At 49.1% G+C, this 8,600-nt stretch overlaps 1 protein-coding gene across 1 annotated transcript in view; it reads left to right on the top strand.

Annotated features, from left to right (window-relative positions):
- The first annotated feature begins 7,207 nt into the window (after positions 1–7,207).
- Positions 7,208–8,600, top strand: part of ZNF407 (zinc finger protein 407) — a 373,222-nt gene continuing 371,829 nt past the window's right edge. Inside the window, exon 1 of the mRNA XM_043889302.1 lies at positions 7,208–7,471. The gene's annotated coding sequence lies outside the window, so the exon portion shown is untranslated. The remainder of the gene's footprint in view (positions 7,472–8,600) is intronic.

Raw genomic sequence — 8,600 nt, 5'->3', positions numbered from 1 at the left:
CCCATCCCAGGGATCGAATCCAGGTCTCCCGAATTGCAGGTGGATTCTTTACCAGCTGAGCCACCAGGGAAGCCCAAAAATAAGAGTCTCGGGTGGATTTTAAATAACACATCACCTTACCTCCCCCTAGAGTGGGGAGAGGTGACCTAAGAATACTGGAGTGATTCCCATTTCCTCCTCAAGGGTATCTTCCAGACCCAGGAATCAAACCTCCTTACACCTCCTACATTGGCAGGCAAGTTCTTTACCCCTAGTGCCATCTGGGAAGCTCAGTTACAGCAGGGGACCACCTTAACCTCGTGCTCCCCTTCTCCTTCTTCAAAGCTGCTGAGATGGAAATGATCAGTGCTCATGTCCACATGCCCCCTAGGATTCCTCGGGTGAAGACGAGTGTGTTTGACATTCTGAGCCTCTTACCTGATGCCCGCTGGCTGCCCCTCTTGCATCCCCGTCTTCCTTCCTGCCCTTCCAGTAAAGGCCTGCCGTTTCTTCAGCGTCTGTGCACATGTGAATGCAGAATTCATCCTGATAGGATCTCTCTCACCCACTGGATCTTTAGTCAATGACTACATCTAAATTGCTCAAAGCTTTTAATAGCATCAGTTTTAGATAGAGAACTAATCAACCCTGACATCAGTAACACAGTCTAAATTTAAAGCTATCAGCCAATGCAGCTGATCATTAATCACTTCAGTTAACCATCTTGTTTGGCTTGATTGGATTTGATGGTGTAAACAAACAAAAAAATTGCATGTTTTCTACAGTTGAGGATATGTAAACAAGCCGATTTAATCTTTATAAGTTCATTATTTAAATCACATTAATGGAGAAGGATTTAAGGGTTTATTTAAAAAATGTTTCTAATTCTAAATAAGAAACAACATAACACATCCCACTGCTTCATGGGTTCTTGAAATGTCAGTGTATGACTTGCTGCCCCCATCTAACATGGCTGGGCCAGAGGGCCAGGAATTCAGCCTGTCCTGACCCGCGTCACAGACGTGGGACCCAGCTGAGGCCTCAGCCTCACAAGGGCGCTCAGGTGGGGGCATTTTTCCTCTGATGCTACAGGACATTTAAAGGCTAGTTGTTGGGACTTCCCTGGGGGTCCAGTGAGTAGGATGCCTGCTCTCAATGCAGGGGACCTGGGTTTGACCCCTGGTCAGGGAACTAGATCCCACATGCCATGATGAAGGCCCAGCAGAGCCAAATAAACACAAAGTTAAAAAATTAATGCTAGCTGTTAGGTGCTGGCAGGTGTTTGATATTCTTTCCTGTTAAGCTTGGTTTATGCTCGCCAGTTTACACTGAATCTTCTAGCATCTTGGATTTTGTGGGGCCTACCTGGTGTATTTCACAGAGTTCCCCACAACGAAATACACAAGAAGTTTATGATGCCAGTCTGTATTTTATAAAAATATAAAAATGTATCATGGCTACACTGGGTCTCCGCTGCTGCACACAGCCTGCTGCCTCTGAGGCGGCGGGGGCCGCTCTCCAATGCGGTGTGTGGGCTGCTCGTGGCTGTGGCGTCTCCCGCTGTGGAGCGTGGGCCCCAGGCACATGGGCTTCAGTAACTGTGGCTCTCTGGTTTAGCTTCCTCGTGGCATGTGGAATCTCCCTGGACCAGGGATCAAGCTTGTGTTCCCTGTGTTGGCTGCCAGATTCTTGGATCACCAGAGAAGTCCACCAGTTTGTGTTTTTAAAGGGGTGTTACTGTTAGACAATGGACAAGGGTGGTTAAGATACATTTTAGCCACTTCTGAGCAAAGTAACATCAGTTTTACCAAGGCACTAAATTATAAGATTATTCATTCACTGGTCTACCTACCTGCTGTACTGCTGAGCCCTGCGACCTCTGGTTAATTATTCAGCCCTCGGGGTGATGAGGGGTCTCTGCAACTCTCTTAGCTCCATCTGGGTTTTCCACCTGGCCCTGAGCCATGTGACAACCTGGGTTCTGCTGTGATTTGGGAGCCAGAAAGGAAGTATTTTTCAGGTTGGGTCCACTGAGAGTGCAGAGAGAAATCGACTGTTATGGGGCAAGAGACCAATGAAAGGAAACTTTCAAAAGCAAACATTTACATTTCTCTCCCATCTCTGTTTTCCATTTCCAACTCATCTCTGTACTTCACGGGTCCAGTGCAGTGCACTGCACACAGTAGGTGCTCAGTATTGCTCGCTGACATCGTCCTCTGGTTCTGAACACGCATTTTTGGGTTATCCCCAGCCTGGACTTCTATCTTTATGCTCTCTGCCTCACGTTGTTCCCAGATGAAACTGACTTGGGGGCAGCTAGTACTGGGGAAAGCACACAAAACAAGTCACGCTGGGGTGTTCCTGCTGTCAGCTCCTGTGTCTCCCCGGCTGCACTGGAGTCTGCCGGGGCCACAAACCAGCTGCCCATGCCCTCATGGCTCCCGTCACCGTGTTCCACATGGCCTCTTTCTGAACACTTCTGAAGCGGATGCCAGCGTCTCAGAGTCAGCAGACCTCACTAGAATGATGTCTCTTGAGCAACCAGGAGGTTGGGTAACACTGCTCTGCGTTTCCTGCGGGGTGACGGCCCGCTGAGCTGAGAGGTTGTGCTAAGCACAGAGTGCTCCACAGAACGTGTGCTCCGTGATTCCCAGAAGTGGAGTGAGAAGGAAGCTCCGATAACGCAACTGTGCTTGGCTTCTCTCTTCTACTGACGGCTACACTCACTTAAAAAACAAGCCCCCAAGCAAATTCCACTTTATGACAGCCCCAACTGACTTTTAAATACTGTATTATTTAAAATATTTAGTGTTATATCTAGTCAATGACATCTGGCCATTACTTTTTAAATTTTGTTTCAAGTTGGATATTAACTGAAAATGTAATAGCTAAAGAGTTAAATGATTTGAGGTCTTGACTCTGTTAAGATGAAATATTTGTTTCTGTGATAATGTACTCTATGGTTAAATCTAGCATAATCATTTACCTGTTCATAATACCACTGCCATTCATGACAAGCAGTGAAACCTAAGTCCTAATACCTGTGCATATATTCCTGTTCTTCCACTGACCAACCCTGTAATATCTGCACCTTAGACGTAGGCCACTTAAGTAAGAAAGATAACCTCCCTCTTAATGGATTGAATCAGTTTTCCTCTTAAGGAAGCAAGCCTGGGGAGGCAGAGGGTGCATTGGGTATATTCTCTTCTTTGAGGGACTGTCCAAGGGCTCAATCAATCAGTGAAGTATAGACAGAAATACAGACTTTCTGAAGCAAAGTAATGTAGTCTCGTTCTTTCTAGCATCATGTGGAGGAGAACGGATGGTTGGTGTAATGACTATAATTTCTTAACAGTTATGATAAGTAAATGCTTCTTAGCTTTTTTCGATTAGGTAGACTGAACAAGAAAAAAATGGGCATTATGTGGAAGTTTTACTTAAAAACATTATTCTAGTGTAATTTCTTATTGAGAATGAAGATGTCAGAGAAATTATGCCTTTAACTGTAACAGAAAATATGATATCATCTCACCACCCACTCTGAACTTTACCAAAATGCATCAAGAACTTACATTTACAATTCAAATGTGGTTAGATGTTTACAGCACACTCCCACTGTTATTCTATGGCATGTGAACGTAATGGCAGAAGGTGTTAATTTAAAGGAAATTAGAACTTTAAACACCACCATTAAATTAGTCATCAAGAATGGTTAATCACCAAAAATGACCAATGCTTCCTTTTTTGGGTTGCATTTCTGTTTATTTCTCTGGCTGTATCAGGTCCTAGAGGCCACACGGGATCTTTCGCTGCAGTGTCTGGCTTCTCTAGTTGTGGCCTGCGGGCTTTCTAGTCCTGGGTGCAGCATGTCAGCTTAGTTGCTCTGCAGCATGCGGGATCTTAGTTCACAGACCCGGGATGAAGCCCACATCCCCTTCTTAACCACTGGACCATTAGGGAAGTCACCAATGCTTCCTTTCAAATTTACATAAATAATTATAACTAGATAAAGGCAGTTATCTAAATTTTATTTAAAGCCCCACCTGAGGAGCCAGAAGGCCAGCCACAGGGTTACTGACATCAGTGCAGGGTGAGGGGAGGAGTTTCAGTCCCAAGTTCCACACAGTCTGCCTGAGGCTCTGGGTGACCTTGGGACTGTGCATGTGTGAGGCAGGTTAAATCCTGCCGGCTAAGGTCGAGGGAAGTGAATGTGATTTCACTGCTATCGTGACAGACAAGAGTGTGAGTACAGCCGAAACAACTGCCTGTTAAAACAGTAACAACAGTGTCTCTGCACAAGAACATATGAATTCAGAGTCTCTATGTTACTCAAATATCTAGGATACAATCAAAATTACTGGACACAGGAAAACATGACTCATAATCAAGAGAAAAGAGCAAATTAATGAAGGTTAACCTGAAGATGATTCTAATGTTGGAATAAGACAAAATGTCAAAGCAGCTAGTGGAAAATATGCCTTTAATAAGTCAACAAAGAAGAAATCTCAGTAGAGAAATAGAAATTTTTATTTTTAGAATAGACAGAACCAACTAGAAATTTCAGAACTAGGAGATATAATATCTGAATTAAGGAAACAAAATCACTAGCTGCTTCTACCAGATGACAGAAGATGACAGAAGAATCAGGGAATAGAGGACAGAGTGATGAAAATGATCCAAGCTCAAATTCTCAGTGGGGAAAAAAAGGCTGAGAAGAAGAGGACCGAGTCTCAGTGAGTCATGCATACTATCAACAGGTGTCATGTGTGTCTGGGGCTTCCCTGGTGGCTCAGATGGAATCTGAGCCTGAAGCTGCCTGCAATGCAGGAGACCCCAGTTCAATCCTGGGAAGGATTGATCGTTTAATTGGAATTCAAGAGAAGAAGAGAGAATGGGAAAAAGTACCTCAAGAAATAATTGTTTCATATTTTCCAAACTTGCTGAAATATAAAAATTTACAGGTATTAAAAGCTCAGAAAACTCCAAACAGGATAACTATGAAGAAAACCATGTTGAGGTACAGCATAATCAAGACTGCTGAAAGTCAAAAATACAGAGAAAAATTTGAAAGTAGCCTGAGAAAAATGACAAATTACATACAGGGAAATATAAAAGGGAAAAAAGATCTGAATGAGCTCTGCCTACCAGGAGAAGGAAGCCCTTACTCTATATATATACACACACACACACATACAAGGACATACATATATATTATACACAAAATTCCTTAACAAGACAGAAAAACAATCAAATTTTCCCTATATTCTTGGATTCTTTAGCACACTGCATGACACACAGTAGGTGCTTTATAAACTATGGCTATCACTGTTATTCTGGAGGAGGGCATGGCAATCCACTCCAGTATTCTTGCCTGGAGAATCCCATGGACAGAGGAGCCTGGAGGGCTACAGTCCATAGGGTCGCAAGAGTCGGACATGACTGAAGTGACTTAGCATGCATAGCATCACTGTTATTAGTATCATCTAATGGAACAAAATCTGTTTTACTGATAGTAACAGTATTACGGTGGCTTAGAAATTTGAGAACATCTCCATTTACATTTAACAGAATTTCAAAGGAAGGGAACTTTACCCTAAATGACTCATTTTATACATGAGGAAAATGAAGTCGACTTGACTTCTTGAAAGTCACTATATAATGTAAAGGTCCTGCCTGTCTCAGTAAAATAACGGATGATGGGGAAATGAAAAATAAACTCAGGTTTGATTACACTGCTTCAAGAAGGAAGAGGAATGTCAAATTCCCAAGGTAAGAAAAGAAAGGTAGCAAGATCAATCAGAACTCAAAATCAACAGAATGTCTACTCCACATGGAAAAATGTTAGCTACTGTAACTGTTGAGAAATTCATCACCTTGTCATCCAAAAGATGCATGGTGGACTGGAAAAGGCTGGCTGTAGGGTTTAGAGGCCAGTTCCACCATTACTAGCTGTGTGATCTTGGGAATAGTTGACTCTTCTAAACTGCAATTTCCTGTTGTGGGTGACAGACATGAGGCTTCATATAGATTACAAAAAGAATTTGACCAGATAATGTTTGTGAAAGATACTCTATAAGACAGTGTTTAAAAACGATTATCACCTGAATGTTCTGATTCAGAATCACTGATCTGGAACTGGCTTTGAGTTGATTTGGTTGAGAAGTTAAAATGTTAGTCCCTCAGTTGTGTCTCCCTCTTTGGGGCTGTAGCCCGCCAGGCTTCTCTGTCCATGGGCTTCTCCAGGCAAGAATACTGGAGTGGGCTGCCATTCCCTTCTCCAGGGATCGACCCCAGGTCTCCTGCATTGTAGGCAGAGTCTTTACCATCTGATCCGCCAGGCTGAGAAAGCCTATCATTGTAATACTATCCTGAAAAAATTCCACTTACTTAAAAATTATATAAAGCTGATTATTTAGGAAATTTCCTTCCCTATATCTTCGAGATAAGAGTCAAAACTCCTTAGCCAGCTCTGTCTTTACACTGACCCCAAGTGGGGCGGCACAGCTGCCCGCTCCTCTCTGAGCATCTTTGCCCGCGCACTTTTCAAGCTGCGGTCCTCCATCCGGACTTTTGAGTCTCCTGAGAAAAGGCTGTAAGCTTCAGGTCGCCCGAAGTTCCCCGAAAAGGGGTAGGAGGGGCGGTGTCTACTAGGCTCTGTCGTGCTGTGCTTCTTGCGCTGTGCTCTTCACGTTTATAAAAACGATTCGGCGGGGACATCTTCAACGCCCGAGGTGTCTTCGGTTTCTCTTGCCAAACCGTCCAACAACCACCTTTGGCAACTCTGCCTCCCCGTTAGTACCGGAATTCGGCCCGTGGCTCCGAGGATCCCTTTTTTTGAGGCGCTCTTCAGGTCTTCCTGAGTCCCTGGAGCCGCGCACGCGCCCGGCGCGGCAGAGAGACCCTGTCCCCACAAGACGAGCGCCGGGCAGCGCTCGGCCAGCTCGGGCCCAGGGCGGCGGCCTCCCCCGGGATCCGCGAAGGCGGGCGAACGGGGGTGGACTGGTGGGCACGGGGTCGGGAGGGCGGCGGACCGTCCGGCAGGAATCCAGTCGGGGAACCTCGCAAACCCCGCCTGGCCCTCCGGGTCGGACGCCGCCAGTCGTCCACCCTGATTGACCCGCGTCTCCCCTGGTTTGCAGCCGACCTCTAGGATTTTTCCGTTTTCCTCACTGGGGAGGGGGCGGGACTTCCTGTTCCATAGCCCAGTGACTTCCGGCAGGAGGCAACAGACGGAACGCGGGAGGCATACAGGCCCGCCAGCCCGTCGGGACAGGGAGGGAGGACTCGATGTGCCCTTCACTAACCCCGGTTCCAAGATCCGGGGTTCTGTCCAAGATGCCCGGCGCCCCGTCCCCGAAAGAGTCGTCCTGGTAGCCGCCGGAAGTGGGGAAGCGCCGAAGCCGGAAGTCCCGCCCCTTCCTCCCAGAGGGAAGACGGTGAGCCGGAGGAGTCAGTCAGAGGGGCGAGCGGGAGCGGCCCCGCCGGCAAACAGGTGAGCTACCCCCCGGCCTGGGCGGGGGGCGTGGGGGCGGGGGCCGTCCGACGTCTGCGCGGGGCCCAGAGGCTGGGGCCTGCGGGCCGGGGCGCGGACCGATGGGCGCCGGGCGCCCCGCCGCGGCCCTTCGCTCTGCCTCCGCCCCCCTCCCCCCGCCTCCGCCCCTCCCGGCTCGCCGGTCCCTCCCGGCGCCGCCCCGACGCCCCCGACACACGCCCGCAGCCCGCGCTGGGCTCTCCCCGCCGGGCCGGCTGTCAGCGCCAAGGCCGCGATCGCGCGCCCCCCGCCCGCGATCGGCGCTTCCCCTCGCCGGGCTGCTCCGCGGGGAAGCGCAGCACGCGCCGTGTGCCGGCCGCCTCCGGCCGCGCGCTCCCGGCCTCCCCGAGCCGCGCCGCCGCCGTTACGGACGCCGGGCGGGCGGAGCGCCGGAGGCCGCGGGACCCGGCCGCTCGGGTTCAAGCCGCCCGGCCCGGGACGTAGACCGCCCGGGCTGCCGGCCGCCACGGGTCCCGCCCGGTGCAGCCGGCGGGCGCGTCCTCCGTACTCTCGTTCGCTCACCCGGGACCCAGCCGGGCGCCGCGGGCCGCAGCAGCGGCTGACCCCTGTCGGCTGCGCCGCGGTGTGAACGGCTGGAGTTGTTTTCCAGGGGAACTCTGCAACAGGACGCCTGGGCGGGGTGGGCACCCACGCGCACATGTGCGGGACTCCTTTATAGATGACGGTAGCCCTGGCGCCGATCGAGGGAGAACTTGACAGTTTGAGCCCCTGGAACTGGTCACCGCCTGCACCTGCCCTGCGTTGAAGTGTTAGTCCAGTGGGAAGACCGGACGTATATGATCAGAGCATCCTTAGGAACTCGTTTGACAGATACTCTGCTTTATTTAGCACAGCAGTCTTGTAGAGTAGGAATTATATTCTCTTCACCAACGGAGACCAAGATTAAATCTTGACCAAAGTTAACATCGGGGATTCCAATCTCAAATGTTTGTTACTCATTCTTTTTCAAGTTTGTGTTCAAGTCCTCAGTCACTAACTAGTGCCCGAGTCTGTGCGACTCCATGGACTGTAGCCCGCTAGGCTCCTCTCTGTCCATGGGATTCTCCAGGCAAGAATACTTCCCTCCTCC

This window comes from Cervus elaphus, chromosome 27 (assembly GCF_910594005.1).
Source record: "Cervus elaphus chromosome 27, mCerEla1.1, whole genome shotgun sequence".
NCBI lineage: Eukaryota > Metazoa > Chordata > Mammalia > Artiodactyla > Cervidae > Cervus > Cervus elaphus.
This window is presented reverse-complemented; position numbering and strand designations above follow the sequence as displayed.